Genomic DNA, 23,318 nt, shown 5'->3' with positions numbered 1-23,318 from the left:
AGAAGCAACTACTTGCTCTCAGATTCTGTTTTCTTAAATTCAGCTCCCATTCATCATCTTTCATGTTGGAAATTAGAAAGGTCAAATATAAAATGAATTGACTTTGACAATCTTCTTTTGCAGATCTCTGTGGATCAAAGTCTTCCCCAGACCTGCAACTTTCTATTTCCTCTTCAGTGTCCCCATTTCTAGTCTCCAGACACTTCTTCATCCTTCACAGGGGCAAACAAAAGACCAAATGCCAGTTCTTTACAAGTAATCCACAGAAAGGAGCTGAATTTTCACTTCTTTCCACAAACCTAAACATTGAGAGGGATTAAATTTGAGAGCAGAAGAGAAGGAAGTCTTAGGGTAATACTGACTCATAATGCTTTTCTTGAGAAACCTGAGCTTTTATTTCATTATGACATTTTTTGTTGTTGTTGGATTTTGACACATATCAGAAAGCAAATATTTCACCAGGGCAATATAACATGTTTGTTAAGAATGCAGTCTCTAGAGTAGGATTAGACAGATTCAAGTTACAGTTTATCTGCCTGCCATGTGTGTGATTTAAAGCCCGTGCTTCTGTATCCTCTTTAAAGTGTAGAATGTAGTATTTACTAATCAGCATCTCACTGGGAAGATCTACAATAAGGAACACATCTCTTTACCAGGGTCTAAAGAGTTTGAGATTAGTTTACAACTTAGGGACATCAAAACGTCAACTTATTACTGAACATAAATTGATGTATATAGCTTAGTAAAGGACAGATGTTGACTAAATCTCAGACTTATACACACCTCATATTTTCCAGCAAAACAAAATTGCCCTCATTGTGCCTAAAAGGAAAAATGAGAGCAGCATGGAGCTTTGCACACCTAGACAATTTTCACAGATTCACCAGTTGGCTAAGTTTATCTACCCGCTATGTGTGAAGAGAAGGGCATAGTCCTTCTAAGTTATCTAATGGAAATGAAGTCTCATGGAAACAGGAAAGCAGAAAAGCTGCTTCTCATGTTAGGCTGAAGTAAACACCTACCTGAGACTACTTCAGTTCTGAGAAACTGCCTTTATTTCTAATCATTATTCCTGTGGTTCACCGGAAAGTGGCTTTCCCTGTGGTTGGAGACCCAGCCTCTGCCTTCCTCTTACTCTCCATGCAGGTTCTTGGGTTGCCTTTCTGGCCCTACTAAACAGGTTAGAGTTTCTCCTCATAGATCATTACCTCCATCAACTCTTCATGAATCTCGTTTCTATTCTATTCCTTTTCTTATCCAAAATTGTGTCCAGCAACAAAGTACTATGAGCTCAGAAACCAACATTAAGATAAAAATACATAAACACAATGCATAAACTTCAATTAACAATTTCAGCTGAACTATGCTCCAGTTTTAGTTCTTTGCAATTAAAAAAATCATAGGAAGAAATGAAAGATAAAATATTTAAACCCTGTTCAAGTTAAAATCCAAATATAGAGTCAAAACCAATTAAAATCCATTATCTTGTTCTTAGAAGTTAAAAATATAAACTACAAAATTTTAATGTTAAATTTAAGTTAGAAAGTCATCTTCTTAATTTTTTCCCTCCATCTCACCTCAGTCCAGTTTGTTCTTCAAGACTGCCTGGAGGTTTACTCCTTTCACCCTGGGTGTGGTTCCTTCAGGGCCTTAGAGATTAGAGATGCAATAAATCTCTCAAGCATTCCACTTTTATTGATTTAAAAACCTTCACAAAACACAGAATATTATCCATTTGCTGTCTCTACCTCATAAAATTTAGAAAACTAGATAATTTTTATTCCTTATTAACAATTGTCCTAGGCAATTTTATATTTTAGAACATTAGCCGAAATCCTTGGGCAAATGAAATGGGTGTCTCCAAGTGATAATTATGTAACACTCAATTCATTCCTGTTATTCAGATCCTTGTGTATGAATGTGCATTGGATTTGAGCATTGTTTTTTAGCTTTATGTGACTATTAAATCTGAACTACAGGTTCACTTTATGCATCTAGATCCTATTTTGCACACTGGCATTGAAATGCTTCTAGCTTTTTAGAAGTCTTGAAAATTCCAATGAGTAAGGCCCCAGTTAACAAACAGGTAGCACTTGAGGTGCTTTTCCTTTGCAACCAGAAGTGATAATTGCCATTTATCCTGACTCCCATTTTCTGACTCAATATTTTACTGAAGTAAGCATCTATCTGAGATAGCATCTACCATTTTTCAGAGCAGCTTTTTTCAATCCTGGGCCCAATCCACTATTTCTTACAATGGGATAAATTAAAGTCAGAGAAACCTGCCTCCTAGTAATTGGTTCTCCTTCATTACTTGTTTCTTTTGGGAAAAAATCACTTTCAGATTCACGATCAGCAGAGCTGCTATTTGGTGCTTTTGAAACCTGTGCCAAGGAACCTAATAAGCACTGATTGATTCTTCTGCATGTTCTCTTTCACTCTTTACTTTTGTACACTTTCTGGATGTTCCAAGCATTGAAAAACCCTACATTATGTTGCCTTTTGCCCCTAATAGTCATGAAATGTGTCTCTCATGCTTGACTCCCTTTGCTTTTGTGTTATTCTTTTTAAGAAGGTTCTGATGGATTCCCAAGAATTCAACCTTATTTTTAACGTAGTTTCTTTATTTCTCTAACACAGGTAGATTTTATAAAATTCATTTTAATTGGAGAATAACAAATTCTTAATCCTTATGGTATACAGTGTGATATTTTGATTTATGTATCCATCATAGAATTATTTGTTCTAATAGATTCTGGGGCCATTTGTTATTCTCTTATGTTATATGCCAGAGATTTGATTTCTCATCTTATTCTTTTATATTTTGTCTTCAAAGTGAAATAACTCTGGATCTTCCAAACATGTTTGGGTGGTGAACCATCATTCAAACAAATCTTTCTGCCCTCCATTTCTCTGAGTAAATAATCCCTTCATATCATGACCTATTTGAGCCTGGACTCTTACCATCAGGGATCCTCCTCATCCCAAAAGCTTTCCTAGTGACAAAACTACTTGTTGAAATAAGTTCTTATATTGTGTGATGTTAGATCTTTATTGTCCACTTGAAAATTAAGAAGTTCATAGAAGATTAGTGAAACACACCTCTGAGTGTGTGTCTAAGCACATTTTCAGGGAGGATTAATAAAGGGGGAAAGACCTGCCCTGCCATTCTGTTGGCTGGGGGCCTGGATGGAATAAAAAGGAATAAAAGAAGAAAATCAGGTAGCACAGGCATTTTCTTTCTCTGCTTCCTGCCTGCCGTGATGTGAGTAGCCTCTGCCACATGTTCCTGCCAACATAATGTTCTGACTCAAGGGGGCCCAGAATCAATGGAGCCAAGGAGTATGGACAGAAACTACTGAAACCATGAGCCAAAATAAATCCCTCCTCCTTCAGTGGTTTGAGATAGTTTATCATAGTGACAAAAAGTCTGACTAATATATACTGTTTTCTCTGATATCAACACAACATTATCATAAGGGCTTTCTTCTTTTTATTTATGTATTAATAATATCTACAATGTATTAGTAAATATACTTGAATTATGAAAATTAGAAGCCTTATTGCTGCTATAAGTAAATCTATACCCATTATAGTACAGGTGTGTACTTGTCTATGTTGGGAAACAGAGAGGATCACAGCATTCATCATACTAAGCCTAGACCCAAACAGGGTGGCCATGGGCTCCACCTAGGGGTTTTTGCCTTCTTTATGATATTCTGAGATATGGATAGTGTGTGCTTGTAGGACCCAGCAGACATAAAGACCTGGATGTGTATTGCCAAGGCTTCTGTGAAGCTCAACACAAGTGCCTTTTGGAGATACTGCCTCTTTTTAGTGAAAGCACAGAGAATAGCCCTCAAAGGAAGGCCACTCTGTATAGAAAAAAATTAAAAGTAAAATAAGCATCATATACTGCAATCACCAGCCCAGGTCAAGAAGCCATGCAGCTGACTCAAATCGGTTTGCCCAGACCACAGCAGTTGAAAGCAAATTTCTCAGTGACAAACATCCGCTTGGCTTAATATAGCCCACAGATCATTCAGGTCAAAATGCCTGCCTGCACTCTGAAAGCCAAAACTAAAGCCTTGCAATACTATTCCTGTTTATTGCAAGAGCTCCCCAACTGGCTAGAATGTCCATCAAACATCCCCATCACTTTGTTTTCAATATTAATGTAATCATCTTCTAAGTATTTCTATTTTAAAAGCACAAGTTCTAATTCAAATTTTAGAGTAAAATAGGTTTCAGATTGGAAATTAGTGCTACACAGTCAAGTCTAGCTGATTTTATGATGTGCCTAGAATACACTGCTAAAAATTAGTAGACAGCAGCACCATCTCTAATTAAAAAGAAACTTCTTCATTGAACCTGGAGTGGAATATTCAAGCTTACCTAGAAGTGTAGATAAGCTGACTTTGAAAAGTCTAGAGATAGTTGAACTTTTCCAGCTTAAAAATCAACTGAAGCCTTAGAAAACTGTCAGAACAAATATTGCCAGAAGGCTTTCGTAGCCTCCAAACAAAGCTGACAGAGAGTTCCACTGCAGAAATTGGTTTCTGAGACAAATTCTGACCTGACTTTCTAAACACTATGTTGAACCCACAAAAATAAGACTGTCATATTCCTGCCCTTTATTTATCTTCAGGGTTTCTATGGTAATCTTCCAGACTCTAATTTTAATCCTAATATTTAGCTTGCCATTGTACAAATTATCAAATTTGAGACTGCATAGCCTTCAGCCAGAACACTGGCTGAGTGCCCAAGTGAAACTTGGTAACAGATATTCAAATTTATGAAGATAAGAGAAAGCTCACTAGTAATATAGCTAACTATACAATCTACCCCATACATATATAATCCTGTTTTCATTTAGTCACCCATGATTTTTACCAAATGCTATGGCTTGAATGTGTCTCCCAAGATTCATGAATTGAAAACTGAATCCTCAATGCAACAGTGTTGAAAGGGGGACTTCTAAGAGGTATTAGGTGATGAAGGCTATGATTCACTCTCACAGAGAGTCTCAGTCTCTCTCTCTCTCTTTCTCTCTCTCTCATTCTCTCTCTCTCTCTCTCTCTCTCTCTCTCTCTCTCTCTCTCTCTGTCTCCCATCAATGCTGTTTTGACCTTGCATCTTCTGCCATGGAAGTTGCAACAAGAATGTCCTCCCACATGCAACCCCTTCACCTTGGACTTCTCAGTCTCTAGAACCATGGACCAATAAACTTCTCTAGTTTATGAATTAGTCTGTGTTCTCACAGGAAAACAAAATAGACTAAGACATCATATAAAGAATGTTCAGGCTTATTTGACTCTCTTCTGTCCTTTAGATTACCCTAATAACCAATATATTTTTAAACCACATTGCACATTTATAAGCATGCCTTTATTACTCAACAATTCTTTCTACTACTCATGTTGTTATTTTTCTTTTCTTTTTCTTTTCTTCTTCTCTGTACTTTTTCTTTCTGTGGCTTCCTTTTGTCTTCTTGACTCAGGACCTCAATAGCAATTAGCAATATGGATCTAGACTGTGCTGGCCCTTGGATGAATACTACTCTCTCCATGAGCACATACTCAGCTTGGCCAGCAGGAAACTCTTAAGAAATGAGGAGGAAACCACATCTTTAGTTGATATGATGGCAACTCCACTTTACTGCTTAAAATTAGATGTCTTTCTTGTCAAGCCCATTCTTAGATACCTGACCAAATGCATTTCAAAATCAATACCCAGTACGTCTTAATAGAAGGCAGCAATAGTGTCCTTTGAACAACTTCCCAGAAATTTTTCCCAAACTGATGAATGCTTAGATTGTTTTCAGGGTTTTTTTTTTTGATCCATTAATTGCTTTTTACTACTAAACAAACCTTCCTCAGTAAACATCCTTAAGGATGGATTTTATTATCAGGCCTGTGATTTCTACATGTCCATAGGGAAATGATAGTTAATGTGATTGTGCATTTTCACTTTTAATATACACAGTCAGGCTGTTTGCTGAAAATGTTAAAGCTAATCACATTCACCCTAGGAGTATATGATAGGAAGTGAGACGTTAGGGTCAGAAAGACATGGATACAAATCATGCAAGAGACTTTTTTGGCGAAAAGAAAAATTTGGGGTTTAGTATGAAACACTGAAAGTCTTTAAACAGAGAATGACATGATTTTTAAAATAGCCTTGTACACTGCTGGTAGGAATATAAGCTAGTGCAACCACTCTGGAAAACAATATGGAGGCTTCTTAAAAATCTAAACATAGATTTGTCATATGATCCAGCAATCCCACTCCTGGGAATATACCCAAGGGAATGGGACTCAGGTTACTCCAAAATCACCTGCACAGCCATGTTTATTGCAGCACTATTCACAATAGCCAAGTTATGGAAACAGCCAAGATGCCCCACTACTGACAAATGGATTAAGAAAATGTGATGTTTATACACAATGGAATTTTACTCAACCATAAAGAAGAATGAAATCTTATCATTCTCAAGTAAATGGATGGAACTGAGAACATCAATCTGAACAAGGTTAGCCAGGCTCAGAAGACCAAAAATCATATGTTCTCTCTCATATGCGGACTTCAGATCTAGGGCAAAGGCAGTAATGTTGTTGGACTTGGATCACGCACTAAGGGGAGAGCACATATGAGAGAGGATTCGGGATAAGTAGGAAATCCCAAACTTGAAAGTGTTTGATGTCCCCACTGCAGAGGAGTTAATACAGAAACCTTAAAGCAACAGAGGTCAATATAAGAAGGTGACCGGGAAGTAATGAAGAGGTCAAGTAGAGATGAATCAATTCGTCTTGTAATACACTTGTACATGGAAGCAATGCTAGGAATCTCTCTGTGTATCTATCCTTAACTCAACTAGCAAGAACGCTTTGTCTTTCTTATTATTGCTTATGTCTACTCCTCAACAAAATTAGCGATAAGGGCAGAACAGGTTATGCCTGGAAGTGAGGGGGTGGGAGGGAGAGAGAGGGGGCAGGGGGCATGGAGGAGAAGTAGCCCAAACAATGTATGCACATATAAATAAATGAATAAAATAAAAAATAAAATAGCAAAAGATGCAACTTGTGGAGAATGATTTTAGGAAGGCAAAGTGTGGCATCAGAAAAAAGTATATAATAAATAATAAAGTTTTCTTCACTTGTTTGAAACATAGGAGTACTTTGATATTCATAGTATCTGGGGTCCTCTGAGTGTTTATTTAAAGCACTTACACTGAATTTCTTATTTTACCTATGTAAAACATAAACTGTATTCTTGTTTTTAATTAACAGATTCTAAAATAAATCTCTAAAATATTAGAATATTAAGATTAACAAGCAAATAATACAAAATGCATTTAATGGTACTGTTTTTGGAGTCATGTGCTGTCATAACCATGCCTGAAATAAGTCTTAGTTTCTGTTACATTCTTTCATGCCAAGCATCCTGGTTGTACCTGTGTCGTGCCAGTGCTCTGATTGTGTTGGTAAATGTTCACTTGCATTTTTATCAATTCATGGTCTATCTCCCTGACCCAACTGACCACCCTGGCAGTCAGGTCCCAGTGTAAACTCAGGATGTGATACAGTGTGAGTGCTGAGCTTATAAACAAGCATTTGCTCAATTAACAAATAAATACTTGTATCTAAAATATCAAGGAGCAAGACCTTCCTGCACTCAATATGTCTTCATTTCCATAGCTCATAGAGAAAGACATTAGTGAATACTTTGGGATCTAAATGAAAGAAATTACAGAATCCATCCATTTAGGAATATATTTTATGCAAATGAATGTATCATTCCTTTATTTCATATGCTTAAACATCAGTCTTGGGAAATTACTAATGCAGATTTATTTTAAGCTGATAACATGCATATGATATATACTTACCCCTTGATTGTTATTTGAATATAGTTTATCTATCAAAAAATAATTTATTTTTTATATGACTGTCTATCAAAAAATAATTTATTTTCTAAATGACTTATGCTTTCAGTCAGCATTCTTCTAAAAAGCTTGCCCGAATGGCTACAGGGAAATAGAAAATTGCTATTATATTTTGAGAAGTAATTAGAAGTTGAAATGTTTTGGACATAGTATATGATTTAATACAAGGCCTAGGAAAGAATTGAAATGAATTTCTAACAGAATTAAAATTAAAATAGAACATTTGGGAGTGGAAACTTTGCTGATAAACCTGTACCTAGCAAGTTGAAAAGTTCACAATACTCATTGCATTGGCTGCTAAGATATAATGAGATAAGCTAAGCCTAGTTACTGAGAAAAATGGGAGGAAATTGACTTCCTGCAAGGCATTCTCATTTTTGCTAAAGAAACCATTTCTTTAGCAATGTCCAGTGGTTGACAGTTTCAGAGTACTGGAAAAGCCAACTCCATGATTTCATAAAAGCCATTCCAACTGAAAACATTTAACTAAAGGTATCTTTTTCTTATAGAGACTATTATTTCATATGGCCTCAAGATAAAATTCATTACATTTAGGAGGAAAGAGATGAGTAATCATATGCCACAGAAAATAAAAGAGAAGATTCATGAGGTTTATGAATTACGTGTTTGATTAACTTAATGAGCTGATCAAGAGCTTATTGAGAGAAAATAGGTATTACCTGTGAAAACTTGAGGACAGGATCATGTATTGACAAAGAAATGTCAAACCTCTACAAACCTGTAGTTGTAGAAATCTTAAAATTGTTATCTACTCTATCCCTGTACCAGCCCCCATGTGTCATCTTTCTACTGTCAACTTTAGATTAGACCACTAAGGATAATGTATAAAGAAGAAATTCTCAGAGTAGAAGGCACAGTGGGCAACCGAGTTATTCACATGTGGCAAAAGAAGAGGAAGACAAAGGGAATGACCAGAAGGCAGTGTTTGATAACAACCATGGACTATGGGCTCCTTCTCATTCTTCAGTCTTCCTCTTTTTAAATGGATGACTGCTTGCTTCCATTCCATTACTATATAATCTATATCACGGTCACTTCTGACATAGTTGTATAAATATATTACCGTGTGGCTTTTCTGATAATGACAATGAACAAAATGAACAAAATATGAAAAACTCAAAAGCTTTCCAGAGTTTATAAACTCTGAAAAGTGAGTAAAAACAGATTGTGAGGAGGAGACTGAAAAATCTGAAGAATCAGTTGCATGGGTAAGAATTTTTGTTAGTTTGTTTGTTTTAGCCTGGATTTCCCCCAACAGACACAGTTTTGTCCTCAGGGTGGCTCCCAGTATGAAAGCAGCAGTATAGTAATCATAGCCCAGACTTCAAAAGAAGTCCCAGGTCCTTGCCAGAGAAAACAGAAAAGGAAGACCTTGCATCTCAAAGAGCACAGGAAAATCCTAGACTATGGAGAAACAGAGATTGGCAATTCTAATTTTGCATATAAACTATTCAGGTCTCAGTCTCACCCCTGAGTTACATGTATTCAAAACAGACATAAATAACAAGGCTTAGAACTTACGGTTATTTGCACTGCAGGCCAGTTATCAGATTAATCCTTGAATTGTGCTCATAGAGAACAGATCATGCTTACCAAGGAAAGATTTGTAGAACTAAGATTCCAATTTCTGATGAAGTACTAGAACCTTTCTGAATGCTCTAAACAGCCCAAACAACCATACAGCATAGATTTGACCTACCACTCATAAAATTTTGATCTTAATATGACTGGATTGATTTCCTGGTAAAACAAATATATGACCATTCTCTAGAGGATTTTAACACTATCCATCATCTTAACAACATAAAATTCAAAATTACTGTTACCAAAAAACAACAAAAAATGAACAAAACTAAAAAGTAAACAAATAAAAACAAATTTCAAAGGAAAAATTACTCAACAGATCTTAAGCATGACTCCATAAGATGTTGGAACTCTGAGTTGAAGATGAAAGAAGCTTATAAAACTGCTTCATGAATTAAGCAATAGTATATCTGAAATTAGAGGCAAGGTAAGAATGTTTAACACAGAAATGAAAACTATAAAATACTGAAACTAAAGGAAGAGGGTAAGAGAGTAGATATCATACAAAAAACGTGTACACGTGTATGTAAATGCAAAAATATACCTGTTGCAACCATTCCAGGAGGAATGGGGAGGGGAGATGAAGGAGAGCAGTGGAGGGAGTAAATTCAAGTGTGATATATTTGATACATTGTAAGAGCTTTTGTAAATGCCATAATGTACCCCCACCCAGCACAATTAAAACAAAGATACTTCTAATAATAAAAAAAGAGTTCTATGTAAAAGTTCCACAATATAACAGAAATGGCAAAAGAGAATAAATAAACATGTATGTATTACAATCAAAATTATGCAAACTGGGTACAAACTATGTAACAGAGATAATGAGCAAAAATTCACAGACCTGGTGGACAATTTCAACCTTTGCTGTTATTGATTCAGAACAAATAAAGACAGAAACTGAACAAAGCTCTTAAAAATAGTGGCCAAGATTTTGCAAATGTGGTGAAACACATACATGTAGTGATCCAAAAAGCTCAGTGAATATGTGATAATTTTAATAATCTTAGCCACCACAATCATAATAAGTACACATACTAAAAACAAGCTTCTAAAACCAAGATAAAGAAGCATCATCAGAGTAATCAAGGAAAAATGCCTGTTATAACCTGAAAACAACAATGTAAATGATTACAAAAAAAAAAAAAAAACAGAGACCAGGGAAGAGCAGAAAGCCTTTAAGGAAAAAAAAAAAAGAATTTTCAACACTGATCTGTTTATCTAATGTAAATGTCCTTGAGGAATTCAGGCAAGATAAAGATATTCTCAAGAAAATGAAAACTAAGAGAATAGTCACCAGCTGACTCTCTTACTCTAAGGAATTTTCTCACACTAAAGGAAAACTACACCAAAGGCAAGCAGGATGCTTAGGAATGAAGAAAAAGGCACTGAATCAATAAATATGTGCTTAACTACTTTTTTTCCCTTAAGTCGAAAATATATGAATTTTGATAGTGAAAATTATAGCATAATATTTTGGGGCTTTCAACTTGTATATATATAAAACACATATGACATGTAGGTCAATGGGTGAGCAGTAAGAGAATATATGAGTGTAATTTTCTATATTTTACTGATAAATTATTAGTTGTATGTGAAAGGTAAGGATGCATGTTGTAATTCCCAGGAAAAAAATAGGTAAATATAATATAAAAAGCTCTCAGACACAAAATAGTATATTAGAACAAAATTCTAAAAACATTAATCTAAAAGAAGACAGAAATGGCAGCAGAGTGAAATTTAAAAAAACAGTAAATTATTAATATGATGGTAGAACTAAATTCAAGCATATTAATACAGAATTGTTAAAGAAAGAATGAACAAAAATCAAAAGCCTAACATATACTGCCTATAAGAGAAACACATTTATAAAAAATAAATCCCATCAAACAACAAGCATAAATGGCCAGAGGGATTGTAAGGACTACAGTCATGTCATATAAAATAGATTTCAAGATAAAAGCATATTACCTGAGATAAAGAGGGATATTTCACAACAATAAAAGTAACATTATCATGAGGGCATGATAATTTATAAATATGTATACATGTACTAACAAAACTGCAAGATAGATGCAGCAAAAATTTTCAGAATTTTAAACACAATAATATAATGATGGCAGAAGATTTTAACACACTTCTCTCAACAATTGCTAGAACAATTAGTTAAGAACATGGGCCAAAAACATCCCTGGCCATAAAGGAACTGCAAATTAAAACCACATTAAGATTCCACCTCACTCCTGATAGGATGGCTACCATCAATGACACAGACATCAACAAATTCTGGTGAGTATGTGGGGAAAAAGGAACCCTCAGACACTGTTGGTGGGAATGTAAATTAGTACAGCCATTATGGAAAACAGTGTGGAGGCCCTAAAAAAACTAACAATAGAGCTGTCATATTATCCAGCAATTCTACTCCTAGGGATATAACTGAAGGAATGTAAGTTGGGTTACAATAGAGACACCTGTGCACCTATATTTTTTCAGCATTATTTACAATAGCTAAGCTATGGAAACAGAAAAGATGCCCCACTACTGATGAATAGATTAAGAAAATGTGGTATTTTTACACAATGGAATTTTATTCAGCCACAAAGAAGAATGAAATTTTGTTCTTTGCTGGTAAATGGATGGAATTAGACAGCATCATGTTAAGTGAAGTTAGCCAGGTTCAGAAGGCCAAAGGCTGTATGTTTTCTCTCATATGTGGAATATAACCCTAATACAAATACACTAATATTATGAAAAAACAGTCACAATAGAAAGAGGTCACTTATGAGGGAGGGAAGGTAAATGAAATAATTTAAGAAGGTGAATATGGTTGATGTACTTCCTATACAAGAATGAATATTGAATTTTTAAACCTGTTAAAATCACCATATGAGGGAAACCAAGGTAGAAAGGAGAAAAACAGAGGAGATGAGCCAATTGGGGTTATAATACATATACACATGGAAATGTCACAAGAAAACTCCCTGTATAGCTATTTTAAACAAACAAAATTGTCATTTTTTTTCTTTTACAAAATCAGAGAACAGGAGGTCTGTGGAGTTGGTACCAGTGGGAAGGGGGAAGATGTAGTAAAAGGGTGTAGGAGGGTGAATATGGTGCAAATACTGTGTACACATGTATATAAATGGAAAAATGATACCTGTTGAAACTATTCCAGGAAAGTGGGTGGGAGGGATGAAGGAGAAAGATGGAAGGGGTGTGAATCTGAAGTATGATGTACTTGTTATATTATAAGAACTTTGATAAATACTACAATGTACCCACCTCAACAATTAAAAAAGGAAAAAAAGAATATGAACAATGATTAAAAAATCTGAGTAACACTATTGAGTATTTTAATTTTGATGGAAATGTATAATATCTGCAGAATACATATTCTTTTCATAGGCACATGATTTACTCACTGAGAGTAGATTGCTTGTCAGGGGAGCAGGATGTTGGCACAAGTGATTCCCAAGGGATATATAGAAACTTTTGAAAGTGATGTCTGTTATCTTCATTGTAGTCATAATTTCCTAGATGTACACATATGTCAAACCTGACAAAATCATACACAAAATGTTCACACTACCTAATGCACTTCGAGTACCTCTCTTTAAATGTGTCAAAAATCTATACTTGCATTTTAAATATTGACTGAAATATTTTAAAATCCGTATAGCTAAATGTCTCAACTTCTAAGACATTTGTCTTCAACATTTCCTTTTTAATTGTGATGATAGCTTATCATATACATAAACTTTAAATTCCACAGTTGATACTCAAGTAAATACCCTCAAGTATTTGTAAATTAATTGCACTAATGGCAGCCATTAACCAAGCTGGAAATTTTGGTGAATTGGACCAGAGCTGTGGCTATCAAGGGCAAGAAAAGATCAATTCCCTGACATAGATCAAATGTGCATACATAACAGAACAGGGTTTGTCTTGCATTTGGAGTGACAAAGATTGAAAGGAAGCATTTTTTTTAATCTAACAGCTAGAACAGTTGATTAGCCATTTAATTTCCTTTAGTTTGGGAAGCCCATAAGAAACAGGTCTGAGGAGCTCAGAGATGCTTATTACACATTCAAATAAAGTTTAAGATATCCTCAGCCTAGAAATATTTAATGCTTGAAAAGACATGAAATAACCAAGGAGATTCATAGATAGAGAAGAGTTCTCAAGTTCAAACCATATCACTCTTCCACACTTAAAAGTTGTTAAGATATGGAAGTTTCCAGAATGCTCTGTGAGAAGAGGAGGGAAGGCAGCTGTGACAGTCTTTCCTTTCCACTACCCCACTGGCCCCACTGCTCTCCAGATGTAGAAAATGGTGACAGAAACCAATTACTATGTATGGTGTTTTGGGGGTCAAACCCAATGCCACACAGGAAGAATTGAAAAAAATCTTACAGGAAACTGGCCCTGAAGAACCACTCTGATAAAAATCCAAATGAAGGAAAAAAGGTTAAATCAATTTCATAAGCTTATGAAGTTCTATTTGATACCAAGACTAGGGAATTATATGCCAAATGAGGGGAACATGCAATTTAGGAGGGTGGAGCAGCTTGCAGATAGTTGGTTTCAGCTCCCCCATGGTCACCTTTGGTATGGTTTTTGGAGGACTAGGAAAGATGGAGAAAGGTGAGGTGAAAATGTGCATTAGCTCTCTGTAACTTTAAAAGATTTATATAATGGTGCAGTAAGAAAACTGGCTGTGAAAAAGAATGCTATTTGTGACAAATGTGAATGCTGAGGTGGTAAGAAAGGTGCAGTGGAGTTCTGTCCCTACTGCTGAGTTACGACAATGCAAATCAGAGTTCATCAGATAGGACCTGGAATGGTTAGGCAAATTCAGTCTGTGTGCGTGGCATGCCAGGGCCATAGGGAATGGATTAGTCCTACAGGGAGATATAAAAGATGCAGTGGAAAGAAGAGAGGTAGAGAGAAGATTCTAGAAGTTCATATTGACCAAGGCATTGAATATGGCCAGAAGACAACATTCCATTGTAAAGGAGACCAAGAACCAGGTATGGAGCTGGTGAGATATTATCATTGTATTAAATCAAATGGGTCATGCTGTTTTCACTTGAGAAGGGGAAGAACTTTTCATGTGTATAGATGTACACCTGGTTGAAAAGCCAATTTCCACTACTGACAGCTAAACCATAGCAATCACCTCTCATCCAGGCCAGATCATCAATCATGGAGAAATCAAAGGTGTGCTAAGTGAAAACATGCCAATTAATTGTCAACCATATGAAAAGGGATGTCTGATCATTGAATTTAAGGCAAATTTCCTGAAAGTAGTTTTCTCTGTCCTGATAAACTTTTTTTGCTGGAAAAACTTCATGAACATAAAGAAGTAGAAGAGATGGATGAAATGGATTAAGTAGAACTGGTGTATTTTGATCCAAATCAGGAAAGACAGTGCCATTATAATGAAGAGCATCATCCCAGAGGTGGTGTTCAATGTCAAACCTCTTCATGGGGCCAGTGAATAACACACACTGCTGGCCTTTTATATGCAGTAGTGAATGAGTGAAGGGCTATAATCATCATATTCTCAATACTTGCTATTGTTTTTATTTTAATACTCAACTATAGTAGTGTTTTAAAAGTTAAATGAAGAATAAATGGAAAAATAAAAGATCTGATTTTGCCCTGTATGTATGATGACTTCAATTTGCAAGAGGAATTTTTAACGCCTGTAAAAACTACTTTGAAAAAGAAAGTTTCCCTAGCATCTGTTAAGTCATACTTGGTAATTGATTCCTTTGTGTACATGGACAAGTTTATACTGAAATGTTAGCCTAGGTGTTGACATCCATGTGTGACACTTCATTGCTAAGCTATGGAATTAACTGGTAATCAGAAAAACAAAAGTTAATTTGTAGAGAACAGTTTGTCTGTCTAAGTATTTGTACTAATTGGACTCACTGTGATGCCTCTGCATTGTTGCCTCAACTCTTACTTGAAAAAGCAGATACATAACAGCCTGTGTTATCAGTGGTAGAAATTATGTATTTCTAAAGAAGACGTTGATCATAATATGCTGCTTGTTAATGGCTTGCACTTCTAGAATTTCATTTCCTTTTGCTGCACATCTTTAAAAAATACATACATATATGTATTGTATATAGCTTATATATTTTATATAGTTTATATATAATACAATATGTAAACTATATTGACCAGTCATAGTTACACTCTTTTTCTTTTCTCTTTGGACCATGATAAGTCCTTGAGTAGTGTATTTCAGATCTTGGTAACTTACAAATAAAAGTGAAGAGACCCATATGTTGAGAAGTAATTTGCATGTATACTGTAGAAAGGTGTTCCTTAGCTAAGTTACAGGCTTACTCTAAACCATTTGACTTATGCTCCAAAGTACCTGCAGTTCAATGTTGGTAGTATAGCAAATTATGATGAGTGGCATAATTGTATATTTAAAGTCATCATATGTTTATAAGCTTAAATCTGTGTATCTGAGTTTATGCAATTTGTGAAATGCATGAATGTCTACTTGATCTACTGATTACAAAGCAAAACAATGGGGGAGATATGAATAATTGTAAATGTAACAACAATAATAGTTCCAAACTGTGTTTCAAGCCATATATAAATTTTATATATTTATAAATATATGACTTTGATGACTTGGATCACTATGTAAAAAGGAATATATATTCATTTAATCCCTAGAACCATCTTGGCAGTAGGTACTGAAATACTGTGGTAGAAATAGGATTTCTGGGCCTGCATTACAGTTCTGATACTGAAGAGTTAAGTGTACAGGGCTCACAGTTGAGCAGTGGCATTTAAATTTGGATTGAGACTTAGTACACATTAACTGCTGCACCCCATCCTCTCTTTAGAAGAAGACACTAATACTGGTCTAGGAATGAGCATGTCACAGAGTCACTGAAGAAACAAGATGGAAGTGGGGTCATGGAAGCCAAAGGCATGTATACTGGAGGAAGGAGTGATGGGAATGGTGAAAGTTTCCTAATTAAATCCACTGAGTGATGGTGAGAAGCAAGCATTAGATTGGATTAGGGGGTCATTTAGATCTGACACAAGTAGCTTCTACAAACAAATATACAAACAAACAAACGAAATAGCTGATAATGAGTGACTTTGGGAGCGATTGTGAAGAAAGGAAGAAAAGAAGGTGGCACTAGATTCAAAGGCAGAGAAATGAAATGGCAGCCTGAAGGGGACATGGATTCAAAAAAGGTGTTTTAAAGATGAAGGATGTTACCATTAGTCTCTGTCTGGGTTGATCAGATTTATACAATGCAATGAGTGGAAAATAACAATACAGAATGGAGATAAGGTTAAAGTGATAGAGAATAAGACCCATCGTACAAGACTGCTCTTCACAGCTCAAGAAGGATGGCATGAAAACTTGAGCTTTGTTTCAGGAAGGGGGTTGCAGTGGAGTTTTGGCCAACTCTCTTCTGAATGCTTCCTTTTTCTCAGTGCTATAGAAAATGAGTTTATGTAAATATGAAGACAGGAGGAGAGGTGTGGAATTTTGAAAAGAGAGAAGCTAGTAAATACTGTAGACATCTGGAGAGTATTAAAATAATTACAGTAGGATAATATAATAAGATTTCTGAGGCAGCATTTAAAACTTAATTACTAGTCACAGATTTACCATTAGTTCATTTTCCTATTACTGCCATAACAAATTGCCAAAATCTTAATGGCTTATAGCAACGTAAATTCAATATTTTTTCTGTTCAGTAGGTCACAAAATGACGTCTGACCAAAAGTCAGCCTATGTTTCTTTGAAGAGGCTCTAAGGGAAGAACTCTCCTACTCAGACAAATTGTTGGCAGAATTCAATACTTTGAAGCTGAAGTATGGAGACTCTTGTTTTGTTGCTGGCTGTGAATTGATGGCCAGTCCTAGGTTCTATAAATTCATAGCCCCTGTCCTTCATCTTCAAATCCAGCCAATGGACAAGTTTGTTTTACATCCTTGCACATCTTTTATCACCCTGGCAAGGGTTCTCTGCTTTTATAAAGTCATGAGGACATTAGAACAACCTGGATAATCCAGAATACACTCTTCATCTCAAGATTCATAACTTTAATCATACCTACAAAGTGCCTTTACAATGTCACTCACTCCCAGGTTCTTAGGGCTAGGATGTGAACTTCTCTGAGGGACCATTATTCTGTCTACCACACTCAGTCAGGGTGATTGTGTGTTCTCCAGCTGCATTAATCCACAGAACCACAGAAGAGACAGACATTTAAATAAGGTTGGGGAAAAGGAGTTGAAGGTGTGTTCAGGAAAGTGTTTAAGGAAAGGGTTTGAGATTATTGCTGTGTAAAGATATGTGGTGAGAAGAGTGAAGTCCTGACAGAAAAACAGATGGTATGTTCTGACTTTTTTTGTAAAAGAGGTTATTAAAAATGTATGTAGGCATAGAGAAACCTCGACATTTAATGTATAAGTACAAATAGTGTTTCCCTAATCTAAAACTCCAAATTCAAAATGCTCCAAATCTATCTTTTTTGAAGGCTTACATGATGCCACAGTGGAAAAATTCCACACTGTGAAACTTTGCTTCATGCACAAAGTTAAAGTATTATACAAAAATGCCTTCACTTTAAGTCTATAATGTGTACGTTATAGAAAAATATCTTCAGTTTATGTCTATAAGGTGTACATGAAATGCAAGTAAATTTTATTTTTAGACTTGAATCCCATCCCCGATATAACTCATGATGTAAATGCAAATATTCAAAATCCGGAAAAAAACCCAATCTAAAACACTTCTGATCCTGAGGTCTTCAGATAAGGGATATTCAATCTATAATAGTTGTGAGGTAATTATTCTTCTCACCCAGGAGAATGAAAGAGAGAGAATGACCAGCATCTGTTTCCTTAGAGCTGGGAGAAGCACTGAGTTTTGCCTGAGAGGTGCAGTCATTCAAGTGTGAAATCCCATTGAGTGAAATGAGAAAGAAATACTTGACATCACTCTGCCCCTTCATCATGGGTTCTGTTAAAATCACTACTGGCTAAACTCAGGATTAATCCAGACAGTAGTGGCTTCTGTAGGGATTAACCTCCCTGAGCAGAGAGCTTGGTGGGAAAAGGTAGAAAACACCTCATGGTGAAGAGGAGGTGGAGCATTCAAAGTGAAGGTTGAGTGGAGGTGGGCATAAACAATGAGTAAAAACTGTACGTCCTTGTAAGGTTAGGAGATTAGTGGAATGAACTGAAAAGAGAGATGCTTCAAACTGAGAGGATGTCTTTAACACAAAAATATTTATATTATAGCATTAGAGTACCATTCTCCTTTAATAATGTAAAATTATTTTCCACTTTAAATATATTTTTCACATTTTTAAAATGTTAACATGTTTCAAAATTACTACAGATTTTCCACATAGAATTATTCTCGCATGAGGTTTTAAATGCTCAGGTATTAAATACATAAAATCTCACCAAATACTTTTTAAAGTATGATTATAAATTTTCAAACACCACAAATGCAACTGATAAACTTCCAGTCCGTAGCTCTTTGTACATCCATTTATGTGCACATTCTGCCTCCATGACTGTTGTGATACCTGGTCTCTCTCTCCCTCTCACTCTGTCTCTCTAGGACCCTAACCCTTTCTTCACTTCCATCACAAGTCCAAATTCCTTTGTCTTTACATAGTTCTGTACCTATTTTCTACTAGAGTGGTACTTTAATTGCCTTCTCTCTCTTGTCCTTAATTTCCCAATTAATTTGCAATTATAGTTTCCTTGTCTGTGCTTTCTATTCTATATAGATCCAGATTTTCTTCAGCTTGGTACATAGTTTCTTCTTTATTCTTTGGAGAACACACAAAATAGCTTATCCTAAAATGTAAATTACTTTGTTGATAATTTATGCCTTTGCTGTTTTCTTACTACAAAGCACTTCTCCAAGGCTAAGATGATCTGAAACACAGAGTTAGTTATGTTTTCCTGTGGAATATTGGTGCCAGGATTTTATTTAGCATGAGCCTACCAAGGAGAACATTTTATGCATCTATATACAATGATGCATAGTGTTATGAAATGATGCTTGCCTTTTGATATGCCAGTTCCATGCTTTAAAGGTTTTTCATGAGGAATATTCTATATCCAAATTTTTACTGCAGTGATTACTTTGATCATTACATTGGCTTTAGGGGAGAGGTGGCCATTTGTTCTGGTGGGTTGACTTAAGATAGATTCTACCAACTTTAAGGAAATTGGGTATGGAATAAGGGAAAAATAACTTTGAAATGGGCACCTAACTTAAATACATTAATGAATGTAATGTCTTACCTCAGAATTTTTTCTGAAACTGAGTCAAACTTTCCTTCAGGACTTTTCCTGAGTCCTTAGCTCAAAATCTTATCATCTGCACCATGTCATATCCTCAAAGTTCTTTATATTAAAATAGCTCTTCCATGTCTTATACAGCCTGAATAGCAGGAGAATGAATATGTTGGAAACATTTTAAAAATTCAATATAGCATTTAGAATTTATTTTCCATGGTAACTCTAGCCAAAGTACAAACCATTATTTTCATCATGAAACCAAAAGCTGGACTGCTTTACTCCATTTTATCATATTTTCATTTGGAAGAACAACAAGGCTAAAAGCATTCACAATTTACTGCTCCCTTAAAGAAAACAGTAATGGGCTTTTAGAAACAGCCTTCAAGAGCAAAGTTACATGTTTACCAATATTAAAGCACTCTTTTCCCTACTATAATTTAATGTCCCTAGTATAAGAATTATCCCCACACAAATCCTTAAATTTGAGGGCCTCTACATTAGTCATGGAATAAAAGTTCAATTAAGTAAGTGCTTATGGAATAACTACCATGTGGTAGAGTATTCCAGGCACTGATTAAAAAGACAGATAATTCATTTGCAAATACTAAATTCTAAAAAGACAATGAGAAGGAAGATATGTCAACTATCACCATTACCAAAATTTCTACTTCTTATTGTCCTTGCAAACACACTTTAAATTCTCTAGTCTTCATACTTGTCTATCTGGAAGTCACTTCCCTCTGATCGTACAATTTGGGCCCTATGATTTGCTGTCTGTGTCATAACTAATGTCTCTCCCATTTCTTTGTTTTCCCAGATACGCAAATATTAATGCATTTTCATTCATTTCTATAACTTCTGATGTCACGTTACACTTACGTTACTTTTATACTGAAATTTTGAATTTTGTTGAAACAATTAAATCTTACTAGGATTTCATATAAAACAGTAAAGGATATAAGTAGGCAGTGCACTGAAACAGGTATATAGAGATGTTCACATACAAACGAAGAGTCTAGAGGATTTGATTACCTTAGTAGTACCTTCCTAAGGGCAGAAAGCAAAAGAAAACTTCATAGTCCTGTGTAGTCTCCTTATTCCAGTTATGTGAAATACTATTGACCACATAAAGCCATATGGTAGAGTCTCAAAGCACCTTCTTTGCCCCATAGTTAGTTTGCTTAGAAAGGCAGGGTAGTATGAAGGAAATCATATACTCTATAGAAAAACAGGGTGAGATCTCAGCCAAGTTTTTCCAACCAAATTCAGCTTTCCATGTTAATCTGGAATAAAATTTCAAGGATAATTAGCTGACAAAGCATATGGAAAACATCTGTAAAAAGTGGGCACACAATGAATGCTACATTGCCATTCTCATTTCCTTCAGGAAATCTTGTTAAGTCCATCCCTTGCTCTACTTCATGGGCTCCATTGTCCCTACATTGACAGCACATATAAGGAGTGAAGAAGAGACTGAGACTGAGTAGGAGAGCTCCAGGAAGCCCAGAGGCCACTGGTGCAACAGGGACTCCAGCAAAGGGAAGTAGATAAGAGGCTGGCAGTCAGGTAGTGTAACAGCCACAAGGAGACCTGCCATGAGAGCAGTCATCCTTCCCGTCACCCTGGGGCTGTGGCAAAAACTGTCTTTGTGTCAATGGTGTGACAAACTACATTAATCAAAGCATAAGACCAAGTACCAATGGAGGGAAAACATGCAGAAACAGGGGCGGTGGCCCCTACAGCAGTAATAAATGTGATTTCTGGTGAGCTTTCTCCATAAGCCCAGATGTAACAGCATGGTGATTCTCAAAACCTCTAGTATTGACAAAAATTTCAATCTTTAACCTGTTTAATGAGGCTGAGAGTGAGATCCAAGGTTACTACCGAAGTCATTTAAAAGTCATCTTTTGACTCTGTCTTTACTCAGTCTAAAATTTAACTGAGAAAAGATTCTAAATTGCCTTTTTTTGCTTCTGAAGTGGGTATTTGTCAGTTTTTCCTAATCACCATTTATTCCCCTTTCATAGCTACAAGCACACTTTCTGTTGTGAAATTCAATGCCCCTCTTATATGTAGGTCTAAGTACTCTCTGTACAAATGTGAAGGGTCAGACCTTAAAACAGGGAAAGGAGAGGGCAAAGACTATGGCATCATCTTAGCTATACTGATGTCTGAGGAAACATTGAATTATGAAACAATGTCACTAAGGGCAAAGGAAAAGCATTCATTTGAGGAGCAAAGGGAAGCTGGTGATCATGCCCTTTCTAGAACATTGCCATGCTTCATAATCCCTGAACACCTGGGTGCTACCCATTACCAGTACTTCCACAATTCAAAGAATTCTCTATATCTTCTCAGTAAATTATAGTATGCTTGAGGTAGCAAGAAAACCTTCATGCTGTTTTTCTCCAACAAACTTCATCTGATGCACCTCCCAGATTATCAGTGTGGTGAGCTTTTATTAGAAACAAAAAGATGAAGATCCGTTTTTGTACATTATCAGAAATATCAATAGCTGGAAAGATCACTGCTCATCATTCAACGAATTCTGTGTCTGGACTTACCTAACTTAAATTTTACCAGTCTCTTTCCAATATAGACTGCATTTTCTTCCCTGCCATCTTAATTAAATTGACTATAAAGCTGAAATTCATAAGTAATTTGTGACTTAGAAAAATAAATTTCATTGAACTCTTAGGGAGAATTCAAATTGCAGAAGATTGGAGTGCTATGGTAGAGTGGATGCAGGAGGAAGTCATATCTGAAATAGAAGAGAAAGAGTTTGAGAGTTGGAGGCAGTGACCCGTCTTTGGGTGTGTTTTGAAAAGCAGCAGAAGCTACTGTGTCTTTTAGATGAGTTAGATAGAGTTTATAGGGATAAATTCAGGATAGCATGGAGAGGAAGAGAATAGGAAGGCAGACACAGAACAAAACTTTCTTAAACAGATATTTAAGGGATAAGATGAATGAGATATTAGGTAATCAAGGAGATTTGAGAAATGCCTGAAACAATGTCCCAAGAAATGTTTGTCCATCTTCCATGTTCAGCAAAGTGAATCTTGAGGGCAGCTTCTTCTGGAAACTTCTAGTGTTGGGATATATTTTCTCATAAGATGTATAGACTGTTAGGCTCAAACTTATACCATAGCAAAACAAGAAAAAAAAAGCCCTTCATAAACCTTGCATTTATCTATTCAAAAAATTCCTCCTATTTCCCTAGTATTTATTTCAAATACTTACATAAGGATAATTATAAATTTTATGTTATCAGTGTAACTCTTCCAAACATAAAATTTTAAATATATAGCTTACTGTATCAAAATTTGTTACCAGAGCTGTATCATCTGTTCCTATCACTTATTATTCTCTCTCTCCATCTCTCTCTCCCTCAGTCTCTCTGTACATGTCCGTATCTCTTGCCCACTCAGGTCTGCATGTGTCTCTG

The 23,318-nt window shown here is 35.7% G+C and overlaps 1 pseudogene; it reads left to right on the top strand.

The window, feature by feature from the left end:
- Nucleotides 1-14,325: 14,325 nt before the first annotated feature.
- LOC109678457 (dnaJ homolog subfamily A member 1 pseudogene) lies at nucleotides 14,326-15,091 on the top strand (annotated as a pseudogene).
- Nucleotides 15,092-23,318: the final 8,227 nt, after the last annotated feature.

The sequence above is a fragment of the Castor canadensis genome, chromosome 4 (assembly GCF_047511655.1).
Source record: "Castor canadensis chromosome 4, mCasCan1.hap1v2, whole genome shotgun sequence".
In the NCBI taxonomy this organism is placed as follows: domain Eukaryota; kingdom Metazoa; phylum Chordata; class Mammalia; order Rodentia; family Castoridae; genus Castor; species Castor canadensis.
The sequence above is the reverse complement of the archived record's forward strand: the minus strand, read 5'-3'. Positions and strand labels throughout refer to the sequence as shown.